Source organism: Anser brachyrhynchus (genome assembly GCF_964034855.1).
Source record: "Anser brachyrhynchus genome assembly, chromosome: 3".
NCBI lineage: Eukaryota > Metazoa > Chordata > Aves > Anseriformes > Anatidae > Anser > Anser brachyrhynchus.
Genome location: NC_137696.1, coordinates 43,471,991 through 43,487,236, shown reverse-complemented (window position 1 = coordinate 43,487,236; position 15,246 = coordinate 43,471,991). Strand labels below are relative to the sequence as shown.

General features: G+C 42.3%; 1 protein-coding gene across 4 annotated transcripts in view; it reads right to left on the bottom strand.

The window, feature by feature from the left end:
• Positions 1-15,246, bottom strand: part of OPN3 (opsin 3) — a 57,410-nt gene that overhangs the window by 11,187 nt on the left and 30,977 nt on the right. For 2 of the 4 annotated variants that reach the window (XM_080585186.1, XM_080585187.1), the window contains one exon: positions 8,553-13,932. The exons of 1 other annotated variant lie outside the window; for it this stretch is intronic. The gene's annotated coding sequence lies outside the window, so the exon portion shown is untranslated. Of the gene's footprint in view, positions 1-8,551; positions 13,933-15,246 lie in introns of those variants that run through there. One more of the 4 variants, XM_080585185.1, reaches the window with a different exon arrangement.

The following is a 15,246-nucleotide window of genomic DNA, read 5'->3' as shown; positions in this document are numbered from 1 at the left end:
ATTAAAGTGCTTCTATTCCAGGATGTGAAGATGAATCAGGCTTATCTGACTTACATCAGATCCCTGACCTGTACAGCCTCAGCCACATGAACTCAGGACTTACTTTCCATCCCCAGCAGCAGCATTTCCTTGGGGATACCCAGAACAGTGGCCTAGCACAAGCTGCCTCTTCCTCTTGCTTAGTAGCAACAACAGCCCTCCAGCTGTGTGTCCTCAGCATCGTTCCCCTGGCTGGGATGTCAGCAGCAGGGTACCACTGCCCCTGTGTCATTTTCAGACAGGTTTGCCTGTGTGTTGAAGAGCCTGTAATGGCTCTTCATTCGTGTCAAGGAGCCCCGCATAGCATTTACCTTGTCCTCAGCTCAAAAACAGCTAACCACTGTCAGCTTTGTGTTTTAGCTGGTTTACTTTGAACAGGATAGATCCCACCTTTGCTTCTTCAAAGTTCTTTTTCATGTCCTCTGCCAGTATACTGATCTTCCCAGCTTTGTGCATGAAAATAAAACTCAGATAAAAGTAATCTGGGTTCCAGACAACGCATTTTCAGAATAATCTGCAGATATTCTTCTAAGACCTTTCTTTATCTTTGCCAAATTAACTTGCTTTGCAATGTCTTTACAAATCTAAGCCCCTCTGAGTATCTGGCTCAGTAGCTCTGACCTCAAAATTCTGTAGTTGACTTCAGATCCATAAGATTTATTTACAAAGCAAATAGTCAAACATACAGCATCTTCCCCAGTAAACTAAGTAGCTGTACTTTCTGGAAATGGTATTACACCTACACAGTTAATGTTTTTTAGCTCACCCTGGTGTCCTTGACAGAACTAGGTTCAAGGCAAACATTTGGAAGCAGTGTGATAATTCAGGAGATTTAAAATCCCATTTCCCAGGTAAACCCAAATCCCAGCAGTCCCTCAATTCTTAAGCTACTTTTGAGAATTGGCTTGAAGTTTCCCAAGCCACCTGTTGGGCATCTCCATCGCATCCCAATGTGTAGCACTGTCTAGAGATTCCAAGCTTTTTCAGAGACTGGGGGGAATAACTATTTATACACTGTGGTCCTCTATCTTGGCTGATTTAGGAGGCCAGATGCAGGTAGGCCCCCAGACATATGGCTTAACTACACCCCATCCTTGTGATAATTTGGGTATTCCCACAGTGTGCTGCTGCGTAGAAACACTAATGTTTAGACTCTTCCAAAGAGCTTATTCTTCATCTTCGTCTCTCGAGTGAGAAGGTGTGGGCTCTTGTTGTTTGGCTTCCAGCAGCATGATGATGAACCTGGAGGCCCTGTGCCAGACGTTGTGCCAGAGCCTTCGCTCCATTCCTGCCTGGCTTTCCTCCCTCTCAGTTCTGGAGCCTCCCCTTTGAAAAAATCTCTAATTGTCCTGTACGGCAGAAACAGAGGAGTTCAGTAGTCTCAGACTGGTTGTGTAATCATCTGCGACAGTGCCCTTTCTTTATAAAACAGCACATTTGTCTCACTGAACAGCATTTTTGAAAGTAAACAGCCCTTCTGGGCCAACAGAAGTAGAGTTTTCTGTCCAAGGGAACAGCAGTTCTTCTTTTCTTTCAGACCTTCATGATTTCATTGATTGCATTAGAAATAACCTATGCACATTTTTTATTCCAATTTTATTTTTGAAATATATATTTATTTCAAAAGGAGATTCATGAGATCGTTGACTTCTTATTTGCTTCCTAAAATGGATCCTAAGGTTATGTAGTGAAATCATGGTGTTTTTTTTTGACTGCCACTTTTCAGCCTGGACATCTTGAGGTATGTATTCATTTGATCAAGAATCACATATATATGTAGAATTACCTAATTAATTTATGATTTTCTTTGAACAAGTTATTTTTGTTGATTGATATCCATTGTTGCCCACTGGCATCTGGTGAGACTTACTCAGGTAGAAAGCTTTTTTTTTTTTTCTAATCATACTTGCCAAGAAAACATTTTCGTTTGGCTGCTTTCCCAGTAACAGAAGGGGAACTGTATATAAGCAGGTACATGTGAAGTTTCTAGTCTGTCCTGGGAGAAAACACAATCTTCCTCCTGACACTGGCTTGTTTTTAAAATCCTGTACTGTTTTCCACCTAAATGATTGCAGTGAGTTCAGGGCAGTACACCTAATCCAAAGCCAAACATTATTTTGTCTACTAATACATCCACTCACATGTTTCCTCACAGAATAAGGTTAACTTTCTCCCACTGATCCTAGTTATTTTATTTTGCTGATCCTTTCACCTATTAGCTGCTGAATATTCTGCCTGGCATTTTGATTCCCTGACACTGAACCATGAAAGAAAAGGGGAGACAGGATTAAGGAAGGAGAAGACAGATTTTCAGCTGCACTGATCTTCTCAAAGAGAGCAGTAAGTAACTCTCCTGTCTGTGTGGCTTTCATGCCCTCTGGTTCAGAGGTTCAAAAGAACTGAATTTAGAGAGAAATCCAAAGGAGCTGGACACGGTGAAGCTCTTTCCTCATGAAGGTTATTCCCAAATTTCTTTCCTCTGGGACTGGAATTTAAAGTAAACTCATGTATACATAAACTGAATGGGCTACTGAAGAAGACGCAAGAACAGAAAACCAGTAACAGAGTGTCCTGCAGCCCTCTTCTCGAGCTTTTCTGTCCCCCTTGCCCCGAGGTACTCCTCTGGCTTGCCAGCTGCAGCCAGAGAGGATGGTGACCACTGGCCAGAAGAGTAGGCAAGGGTTGAGCACTCCACACACACACAGGTACAGGCTTACAATAACCACGTAATTCTCATACATCCTGATGGGCACAAATCTTAGTCTAAGAGTATTTATTTAATTACATCCTCTTCTTGCCCCCATGAAACAATAAAATGCAATTGGTTATGTAGCCTGAGAGCAAGAAACTGAAGCCACGCTCTCAGAAGAGGAATACTGAAAAACTGCACAATTCACTTTCCAAGATTATACTAAACAAAGGGCATCATTACTGTCAGATCTAGTGCCAGTGCAATGCTTGATATGCTTCCTAGTGATACAGTAGTATTTACGTTCCAAGTAACGGAGCAGTTTGCAGGCAGGAATTATAGAGCGTAAGAAAACATGATCTAGACCTCCCCGGCACTTTAAAAATACAGGTTGAAGTATGTCAAGTGGTTATTTTTATCCCCACCCCATCATGAAGTAAAGTCTTCCTCTCCCTTTGCATGACATCTCTCAGAGGAGCCCTCTGTCTGTGGAAGACCTTAGTTCACTGTCAGGTGAAGGACATTGCTGAAGGAAACCAGTGGGCCCTGAACAATACTCAGTGCTCAGCTTCTTATTTGGAAACACTTTTATGTCTTTGACATTTGCCTGCAATTCTAATTGGAATAGGAATAAAGGTACCTGGACAAGAAAGAATGTTCAGCATTCAAGCCACATGTTCATGCAAGCAAGGTGGTGATGGAAAAAAGATTTGCCTGGGGAATTACTGTTCATAAGCCAAAATGATGAGTGCAACAGAGTATTTGATACAATACAAACTTGGGAAAGAGCACCCTAACTGAGTTGTATGGAAGAACAAGCAGTTATCTAATAAAAAAGCAAAACAATGACCTACATGATTTTGATATGCAATGTTAGTCATTATCCCAACAGGCGTAATTTAGTGTTCCTCTAATTCCTTTAGCCTAACCAGTGAATAGGTGGCTCACACCCCCCAGAGGCTGGATCCCCAGCTCTCTTCATATAAGCTCCTAGCCAAGCTGATGGCATTCTTCACTCTCTAGTTTGTATAGAGCAGGATTTGTTTTTTTGTACTGTAAGTCAGCATTTGATATCTCCAACATGAATCACAAGCAGGGAAGCAGTTAGCCTGGTAATCAGACAAGCAAAAAGCATTGCCATTCCCTTTGTGATCTAACTTCTTTTTTAATATGGTGGAACTAATCACTGGTCATGTACTGATGTGAATCCTCTATCCAAATAAATACAATGCAGGGGGGAGGGGAGGACACAAGGAGAAAGGAGGTGAGAAAAATTGTTGGTAACAAAGGCCAGTTTTGAAGTAATTTATGACTTAGCTCAATCACTGTATGCCTTGTTTTTGAAGTAGCTGCGTTCTGTATGCTCAGACTAACAGGCACCTGCCTCAGGCTTTTGCCGACATGGGCGTTCAGCTCTGTCACCTCCATCAAAAGACTTTCTCATTAGTTTGTTGATCCCCTGTTGGCTTAGATTATGACCACACAGCTGTCAGTGAGGGAGATGCAGGCATCTCCTAAGAGGTTTTAGGAGTTTAATGCATTTTTGATCTAAAGAACATGTGTTTATTAGAAGCAGTGATTAGCATTTCCAGGATCCAAAACTAAATTCTTATATAAAATATATAATGTAGTACAGATACAGCTCCATGATAAGGTGAATGTTCTACACCATCAGTTTTCCTTTGCCCTTTGTGTGTACGCATTTTTCCTTTTTTTTTCTTCACATATACATACACACATTCATATGCACATATTCACTGATATTTACCATACACTTTGAAACTGAGCCGTAGCAAAGCCTAAAGAACTTTTTAATAGTATGGTTATCCAGATCAGCGCGCATTATGGCATTTTGTGGACTATTCTGAGCTCTCAGAATAAAAATATTTCATGAGCATGCCATTAGCATTACCTTTTCTAAGCAAACGGAAGATTTTTCAGGCTATGGATGTCACTAGAAGGCATTTATGCATTATGTGGCTTCACAATTAATAAACTTCTAGCACAATGTGGCAACAAAATGCAGCTGATCACAACACAGCAAAAATCAGATTTCTGAAAAACTGGATATTTTCATCTCCTGTTGGGAATATTATTATGCCTTTTCAATATGCTGACCTGACTCACACAAAGTTAGTCTTGCCAAAGGCTTCTAACAAGCTACTTTAGTCATTTAGAAATATGCCTTGTTAGTTCTGCTTAGGTTATGCAAAACCAACCTTTACAGGTTTATTAAAACTTTCAGATGAAAGGCATTTGTTAGGCTTTTGTTGTTGTTGTTATTTTCATTTCTTTTTTAAAACAATTTGATAAAACTGAAACAGCATTGGAAGTATTACCTACTGCCTGAATACAATTTGGGAACAAAATCTTCCTTAACCTCATATATCCCTTTACTGCTTGTATCTTTATCTGCTATTTTATATCCTAAATCTGTCCATCTGCATCAAAATTTTCCCTTAAAAATCACATTGCTTCAGTTTTTTACCTCATGTCCACTATTGTCTGCATACTCTCCTCCCCTTGAATGCTGTGTTCTTTTCTTTTCTATTTTCCTGTCCTTATGTGACTGGTTCTCCCTTTCTTCATTCCGATTTGCTATCACAGTTACATATATTCTCTACACAGATCCAGAATTACTTATGTGGTGGGAAGAACAGGGTTTCATGTGAAAGAGAAGTGGGTAAAGCAGAGAGATCTGCCTTATTGTCTCTTTCTATTTCTATTCCAATTTCTTCTCAAAAAAAAAAATGGTGCTAGAAAAATCCCAACAGCAGATTAGTCTACTGAAAAAAAGATTTACCAGTCAGCCTGCACAAACACTGTTAGTTGTCAAGACGGAAAATGCATCTCCAGAGGATCTGAGTGAAGTCTTCCAGCAATGACCCAGAACTGAAGGAAGTCTGATCCTTCTCCTCCTTTGAAATCCACAAGCAAGATCATTAAGGTGTTTGCCATAATTTTTTAATTTCCCTTTCTCTCATCCTCTGATTCTCTAGCATTCACACTTGCCCTTTTCTCTGACCTCTCCTTCTCTCCTTTTATCTTTATCCTCAAATCAATCTTTTTGAGGACTCTTTCACTCCCCAGTGCCTACTGAAACAAATTCCCTTCCCCCCCCATTGCCCACTGAAAGTCACTTTCCCACAGAGTGAAGAAGGAGATTCAGACACCACACCTGAAGCTCCTTCAAGGGCTTGGTACAACTGCTGCTCACTGCAGTAAGCTCAGCTCCCCCCCAGGGACAGTACGGGAGGGACCACATGTGTGGTCAAACAGCGCTTGTGTGGTTTCTGAAACCAGGGCAGGCTGAATCAGGTGAGGGTACCGCACTGTCATTGCAGTCAATAGCTTGTGCTACACCAGGTGACGGCACCATAGATATAAATACCAATGGATGTCTTTGTTGGAGCATGGATGGGTTAGCAACAAGGGCTGCTCAACCTGCTGTGCCACAGGCTTCTTAATGGCTCCACTGGCAATGTGGGTGGCCTCTGTGCAGCGAGTTTTCCACCAGTCCTCTCTCCAGGATGCACAAAAAAGACCAGAATCTTTTGTAAAACCAGTTAGAAATATTGAGATCAGATGCCTGGATTTAAAAGTGGAACATTTGATATTACATCCTAAAAGCATCTAACCCTCTAGGGAAAGCATGCAGCATGCCCAGCTGTCACAGTTAGCAAGATTCCTGGTATTGCTATATTTGAAGGCTCTACTTGAAGTTGCACATTGCCTTCTCTTATTTCCTGTGCATTTTAGCTGGATGTGCATTACTGCAGAGATTACTTCTGCAGGGTAAACTCCATCTAAAACAAGCAGAAGCACCAGCTTTTACATATGCCACTTTTTTTTTTACCTGGCATTGCAAGGACAAGTGTTTTCAGCTTTATAGTGGTTACTTAGCACAGCAGGGATTACAAAATTGCTTTCAGAAACAAAATGCTGCTTCAAAACAAGCTCTCTGTTTCTGAAGTTCATTGACTTTTATTGATCAAATTACAAGGAGGAACTGGCATCCTAACTGAAGCATACAGTGCCGACTAGATGAAACACTGTGCTCACCTGTGGCACCAACCGGGGAGAGCATCCAGCTGCTGGACAGGGCCCCTCGGCGGTCTCCACATGTGGGAGTCTCTCCAGCATCCAAAAAGAAGCTGCATGTGTTTTAGGACAGCATGCACCAGCAACCACAGCCTGCTTGGCTCTGCAGGGAGCTGTGGGGGCAACTGGTGCAGGATCGGGATGCACTGAGCGTGGGATTGCAAATCATGCTTTCTAGTACTAGCTCTGACATAGATTTTCTCTCTGGCTTTAGGCAAGCAAGCTGACCTTGCCACTTCAGTATCTGTGCTGCCCTCTTTCCCAGACAATAATGAGAATTAGCTCTTTCTAAAGTACTTGAGAGACTTTAAGTGCCCCAAAAACATTATGGCCTGAATTCCTGGTTATATCCTAGCCCTTTTTAATGCTTCAAGGCCCCTTTCTGCAGCCAGTGATGTAAATAATGGTCCTTTATCTAAGTAACAGTTGGTCCCTGCATATCTGGGACACCCTGTTGTATCCCTGACACCTGTTATAACTGTAATCATCAGAGATTCAGCTTTCTTCTAGCACAAGTGTCCCTCGGCTTCTTGGTGTTGCTGTGGCCCAATTACCGAATATGTTCTCTTCCCACGGATGTCTCTTCTGTGAGGAATACAGCAGCACAATCCATCTCCAAAGTCAAAGCTTATTAAATGAAAATGTCTCGGGGTTCCAATCACGGGCTTGAAAACATTCAGCTCAGAGTGTCCATTTCCACCTCCTACTGTAAAAGCAGCATCATTTTTTTTTCCCCATGACTAGATCTGCTGCCATGGTTACAGCTTCACGCAGTGTAGGGTCACCTTTCCTTTCAAGAAAAATCAATGAAAGATTTCATTTCCACTAGCTCCGTTATTCCCCACACCAGGCACTTTTTACACCAGTTTTGCTGCATTAACATTAAATTCTCAGAAATGGAGAAGCAAACATGATGTCACCAAACAGTGGGACGGAGAGGAGGGAAGCAGCTGTCAGGCTGATAAATAGATACGAGCATGGACTTATTAAACAGCTCTGCACATTAATGAAACCTTCAAGTGACATTTCCTCTTCTCCCCTTCCTCTCCCTTGCATTTGTGAGCTTGCAGTGACCGCCGGTTAGTATTTCTAAGAGGAGGAGCTTTTTTTTGGTAATTAAACAGGAAGTTTTTACACTAAGACAAACCTTTCAAATCTGTCACTGAAATCTACCTCTCATGTCCTTGACAGCTCTGTGCCTCCCAGCACACTTAATTACAGAGGACAAACGTGGAAGTTCAAAACCTCTCTTTTTCTAGCTCTTTTTTTTTTTTTTTTTTTTTTCCTGCCTGACAAGCCAGGATAATTCACAAAAGCGAAGGCCATAAAAGCAGCTTTTGTGGAACTTGCTTCTCTTTCGGGGGAAAGAAGAGGTGAAGCGTGGAGGTGCCTGAGGAGCCACGCTCTGAAATGTTTGCAAATGTTATTAAATGGAGGGTGGCCCTGGGGGACTGGGGACTTCCAGTACCCTCAAGATTACACTAGCTCTCTTTTAGCTCAGAAGTCATTAATGAAGTGGGATCCTTTCACTACAGGTCTCAGGTGGGCTTAAGTTACCCCAGCCCCACAAAATGACTGGAGTTCTGACCTGATTGCAATAAGCTTAGTGGCTCTACTCCCAGGATGACATTTCTGAGTAAACCTTTGCATCATCAAGGCATCACCGATGCTGCAAACAGTTCCTCACCCGCCCCCCCTCCCCCACCTCCCAACCACACAGCTCTGTGCTGAGGCATGAGGCAATGTGGAGAATGGCAAAACTGCCTGGGGGCTCCAATGTGTTTGTGGTCCTGGTGCCTATTTTGCCTCACTGAAGTCCTGAAAAGCAACCAAGGGCACATACCTCTTGCTACTAACAGATGATGTAGGATTGGAAATATATTAGAGGAGCAGAAGGAAGATGGTGAGATGACTGGGAAAAGGAGGATGTGGAGAAGAAACAGAGGGAACGCAAGACCCACCGGTTGCTGCTGACACACCTCCTGATCACCCAGCAGCAGCAGGAGAGGAAAAGTGGTTCCCCCACATCCTTCCTCTGGCTCTGGATCCTACCTCTGTCCCTTGTACTACCACCTTCTCTTCTCATGACTTGAGCAAATAGGTCTCTGCTTACATTTTTTCATGCTTAGGATTTCAAAATTTGGTTTTAGCCATGCCGCTGAGCAGCACCAAGTTAGTTCAGTGAGGAAAATTCACTCTGCAGGCCTCTTCAATTCATGACACCTCTGAAGCAGCTGACAGCAAAATGCTACCTGTGAAGGCTTTATAACATCTCTCCACTGACAGCTGACAAGCCATTCGTCTTGGTTTAGCTGCCACAGCTGCTTGACAGAAAAGAGTTGAGGGAATTACACTCTATCTCAGATTTAAGGCATTAAAAAGTGAAGAAAAAAAAAAAACAAAACAGTTTCTCAATACTGTAGCCCTGAGTTTGGCAGTGCTTTCTCCCCACAGGACACTTCCAGGGTCAATAATGAAGAAAGCAGTTAAAATTCCAGCTGTTTTGTCACTGGAACTGAAGGGTGCATCTCTAGCAACAAACTGATGGCATCCTCATTAGTCTTTTGTTGCCTAAGATGACTCTAACAGAGCACAGTGTAGGGTGACTGTAAACTGACTTTGAGAACACATCATTCCCTCCGACATGAAGAATCCAATATATCGACTGATCTTACAGCAGACAGTTTTTTTTTAAACACAGGGTTCAGCACTGATGTGTCTTTAAAGAATGACATCAGGTATAAGCCTGCCCCAGTTTTTGCTTCTGCAGTCAGCCCCCGTATTCCACTTGGAAGAATACATTCTCATATATAACAGCCTGAACGCCCAGCAGGAGTTCAGAAAGCAAATCTGGCTTTAAAGACAAGATGTTTCATTATGGCTTTTGCAGGTAGCAAGGCAATCAAGGTTGCAGAACATTATTTAAGTTTCCTAACTGAAGACACTCCTTACTCATCGTATCCTCTTTTTCAGCTTAAAGCTTCCATGCTTTGTCACTGCCCAAGGTAACTACAGCTTGAAAGTGAAGTCTCCTGTGACATTTTGCAGCTTGAGAGAGAAATACACTGCCCCTAGGGCGATAAAGGAAGCGTTGTCACAGATATAAATGCGAACAAGAATGGAGGTTCTGGATTGAGCTGGGGGGATGCCATAACAGCACTGCACCCACAACCCAAACATGCATCTTTCCTTATGTGTTACAAACAGCAGCTGCCAGGAAAGTGTTGCCATTGCTAGTCACAAGTGGCAGCCTTTGTGGTGTGTTTGCAAGTCCTCGTGACCGAAGATTGTCATATTGTCAGCTTGCTCTGTCTGGACTCATCTTGACCTGCCTGTGGCTTTCATTTCACTTGGTTTGGCTGTAACATGGATTTTTCCAGTGACCAGGCAACTGTGGCTATTTTGCTTTACTTTTACTTTTCTTTGTACTGTAATAACCTTTTTTTTTTTCCATAGACAATAGCAACAAGTAAAAATTAATATTTCCTATAGAATGAGATCTTTACAGCTCTACCATAATGATGTAGCATAAAGAAACAGAGGCCCAGTCTGACGGGAGAAGACTTGAGCAGTGGCTGCACCAGATGCAGTGCAGAGGAGTGCGGGCATGGGATGAACAGAGGCAGGCCACAGGCTGACCTAGGAGCCTACAGCTATAAACAGTAGTCAATGAGAGAAGTTCAGACCTGTAACTGGACAAAACTGGTTTTAGGGGCTAACGGAACAAAGAAATAGCACCTAGCTTTTGTAAATGGCACCATACCATATAGAGTAAAATCAGATGCAACATGGAGTTGTGGACCAAGGAAGAAAGAGCAAGGTGTAAAACTGTACAAGTCAAAACACAAAAATGTTTGGAAACAGTTTCTGGATAAGAAAAAAAAAAAAAGGTGTGGGGGGGGAGTACTTAGTATTGCCTAGAGTGTGATCATGACACGATAGGAAACAAAATGCCTACGTACAGAGCCAGAAGCTAACATGGAGCACTGACACTTCAGCATTTCCTTGGGGGAGAATTGCACACCCTGCTGAGGATGCTTAGAGACCCACACAGAAGGAAACCTGTTTATGCTTGCAGCTTTTCTTCTGTCTCATGTGTCATCATAATCTGGCATCAATTTAACATTTCCAAGTGTCATTGTGGCATCAAAGTTAGGCCTGGGGTTGCCCTGTGCCCAGTTCTGTTCAGCACTAGAGGGAATAGAAAAGAGCAGCTGGGGAGCTGCCTATTTCTCCTTAATGTTAATGCAAAATACTACCAATATGGGTCAGAGCTTGCTGTTACAGTTGGCCTGAAGGAATTTAATCTTAGTTTAATTTGTTCTGCTGAGAGAGTCACAGACAGTCCCATGTATTTCACATAGCTGTATCTTATTGGGTTTCACTGTTGTATTTAAAACCCTAAAGCACATGTGTTTCTTTGCCTGCACTATAGTTTTGCTGCCCTTGAATTCCAGTGCTCCTTTGTGATATCCAAGCATCCTCTTGGATACTAACCTGAAAATATTAACCTGAAACTCCTGCTAACGGCTTCTCAGTGCTTGTGCAGACCAAAGGGAGTAGGAGAAGTGAAGCTCTGAATCAGTGGCTTGATATATCATGAGGCCCTGATTTACCTCCCAATTACCGCTAACAGAAAATGGCAGCTGCTGGGAATGAAAAGCCCACAGACCTTGACGGCGTGTGCACAATGTTGTTTATAGACAACTGCTACACAAGAGCTGACCTTGAGGAGCTCTGCTGGGTCTGCAGCTTAGCTTCTCTCTCAATGCTTCCTGTAAACAATAGCAGCTCTCAACACCAATGCAAAGAGAGGGAGGAGGAATGGAATAGCCTCACTTAAAAAAAAACTCCTCAGATAATAAAGGCAATTTCATCTGTTAAATGATTGTGTTTAACTCTGAAGAGCACTGCCTACACCCATCTCCCACTGAATGTAACCTCTTCTGCAGAGAGCAAGCACAGCTGATAGCAACCAGCTGACCTCGGAGATGTATCCTCTGACTCAGCAAACTCAGCTGTAACAACCATTTGTCATCCAGCCCATGTTAAATGGAGTTTCTTATTTATTTTTGGTACAGATTTTGGGAGGCTTTTTCTGAGTGATATCTTTGGAAAATCAGCTGCTAAAATGCAGCTTCTGTATATCACCAACAAAAGAGCTACACTATAAGCAGCTATCCTATTTTCAGAAGGATAGCCTGAGGGAGAAGATAGCTATTACTATGGCTATCAGATTTCTGCCAGCTTCTTGAAGTGCCCTCTGCTCTCACCTCCTGCACAGATACCTGTCAGAGATCTGCCTCCCCACATCCTGGGCAGCACCTTTACTGCTGTGCGCTTTTTGCCCTGCCCTCGCAATGGGTCTGGGCATAATTCACTGCCAATCAGTGACTTGGCCTAGGCCGAACCCCTATTTTATAGCTACAAACAGATTTTGTTCTCTCCTCCTCTTCTAAGTGTTGCTTCATCCAAGCGCTAGCGATGCTTTGTTTCAGGCTGCACTTATTTTCCTGGTTAACTACATGGTTGCTTATCCACCCTACATGGGTCCAACCACTGCTCCTGGTATTGCCAAGGCATTCCATGACGAAGTTCACGTCCATGAACATTACACAGTATTTTATTATCCAAACTCAATCCTAGGCTATCCGAACAGTCTCCACAACAATGATCTCTCTTGTCCATTTGGAGCTACAACTGCACATGATAAAATTTCATCCAGCTAGATTTCTTGCATAGGAGATAATGAGAATGTTAACACTGTTTCTTTCCATATGAGACACCACAAATTGCAAAGTAGGCTGCCAAATACTTAGGGTTAATATTGACCAGGACAGGCACAATATGAAAACAAAGCAAAAAGTTCAGCCCCGAACAACTTACTTTTGTTATATTGTTAATAATTTACTAAATTTTACTGCTGCTAGGGGTGCAGTATAATACTGAGAGCCAACTATGAGAGTGACTGTAGGGAAATTTGACAGATGATGAAGTCTGACTGAGACTCCAAGCTGGGAAGGCTCTAAACCTCTGAGCTCTGTTTTCACAAAATTAAGGGAATGTCTGTCTCCAAGACAGGCAAAGTTAGCTTTTGTCTGTTCAGCATTTTAAAGATTTAAACTTCTGATGACTTAATTTATGCTGCACTATGGAAAACAGACAGCCACAATGTCTACCAGTGTACCCTGAAACTAAGTCATTAGCGGATAAAAAGAAATGTCTAGCAGTGCTATTACTACTAACAACAGTATTTAAAAGAGATTCTTATATCAACTTGATGGTCATACTAAGCCATGGAAAAATGTCTACTAAATCATTATGCCTTGTGATGCTCATGTTTGCTAGGATAGCAGGAGTGAAAACATAGTTGAAGATATTTAACCCATATTATAACATTTTCGCTCACTCTGGCAACAGCCACTGAAAGGCAGTGACCTGGGAAATTTATAGTTAGCATTTTGTGACCTTTATTTCAACAGCTTTTTAAAATGAGGATTAAAAAAAATAATTAGACACTGGACTTAAATGTAACTTTCAAATGTTCTTGAATCCCAAAATAACTGTTAAGGAAGGCAGTGCTGAAGGTTGAGATTGAGATTGCAAGGTATTTAATGAATGACAATTACTTTCACCATCAGACAAATCACCCCCCTGTGGCTCTCTGTGCAGGACCTGCTTTCTTCTCCTTCCTTGTTAGCAGCAGTAAATGTATCTTCTTGCCCGGCAAGAAAAGTGGTTCAAATCTCTGTTGGAGAGGTTGTCTGTTCAGGAGTAGGACAGCCCAGTGAGCACCAAACTATGGGAAAGCATTCCTCCTGCTGCCACAGACTTTCCTGTGTGACATTTCTGTAGCTTGGTTACTTGGATGAGATCTACTACTGTCCCACTGCAGAGCAATGTGAGAATAATTTGGGGCGGTCAGGTCATACAGTGATGGAGGAGCCAAAATGGAGATACCCACTGCTTCAGGACTCACGTAGGTTCTATTGGAGCTTTATCTTTTGGGTCCCTTTTGCCTTGCATCCCGTGCAGTTTTTCTCCCCAAAATGCTGAATGTATGGAAATCCCTGCCATCTTGATTTGGCAGCATCTCCATTCCACTGGTTGCCAATGACATGAAAAAAACAAGTTGAAAACTATTTTAGATTCAGATCACGACTACAAGTTTATAGGAACTAAAAACATTGGACTTCAAAGATTCCCAGGAAAAGTAAATTTGTCAATTGACAGTGCATTAATCTTTATGGAGAAGTCAGAACTGTCTTTTTCAGGTTAATGATCTGCTCCCAAGGAAAGCTATTCAGATTAGAATGTGGTTTTCAGGGGTAATATTTTCATCAGCTTCCCTCTATCTCTTCTGCTACATTTATAGCAGCATTAACTATTGCTGGTTCAACCCCATAATACTTCAGCAGCTGCTCAGTTTGAAACAACAAAAACCCCTACAGATTTAGGATGATATAAACACGTTTAAGGACAAGCACTTTTTATTTATGGAAAAGACTGAAAGACCTTTGTCTGATTCTTACCAAGTAGTGCTAGCCAAAAATAATTCAATGAAATGATTTTCAGCCAGAAAGCATGATTTCAAGAAAATCACACCATTTAGTGGACTTGTGTTCATTGGTGTCAAAGTCATAAAAAAAAAAAATAGCAATGATCATGATGCGCACACTGAGCACAGTCCAGACAACAGCTTGCCTCAAACTGCGAGCCACTCGACATAATCATAAAGAATGGGGCCAGATCATGCATCTGGATACAGCATTATTACATCTGACAGCCTGGCTGCTAGGTGATTAGCTGCCATGGAACTAAGCTGTCCAGGTGAAGTTCATAGTATTATGCTCAAGACAGGAAGGCAGGCAGGCTCCCAAACTATTCTTGTTCTCCATTTTTAGGTAATTCCATAGTTACAGTTCTTGATTTTGGTGAAGGAAGTGAGCATAGATCTACTTTCACTCTTACACTTGAAAAAGTTATAAGATCCAAAGGCCCTGTACAAGCTCACACGTAACCAAGCCCTTGGACATTGCTCCCAACGCCCACAAAAGAATTCAGACTTGTTACCATGGAGCTCCAGTGCTCCAAAGTTGGAACTCAGACCTGCAGGGATACTGATGGGTAGGAAAAGGTAACAACTTCTTCCCTCTTGCCTTCTGTGGCTAGCTTCATACAACATCGCAAAAACAGGCTTCTCCCAGTTTACAACCAATGACATTCACTCCAGGCAGTCCATCCCAAGGGGTTAGACAGATGCTAGTTTCACACTCCCTGGACAGTGTTTCAGGACTCAGCAGCACTGATCCCTTATTCACAGACTACTCTTGAACAACAGGCTGTTCTCCTGGCTCTTCAGCCCCACTCAGCTTCACAAGCTCAGGTCTTAGTGACTCTTTTCTTTGCAACCTGCA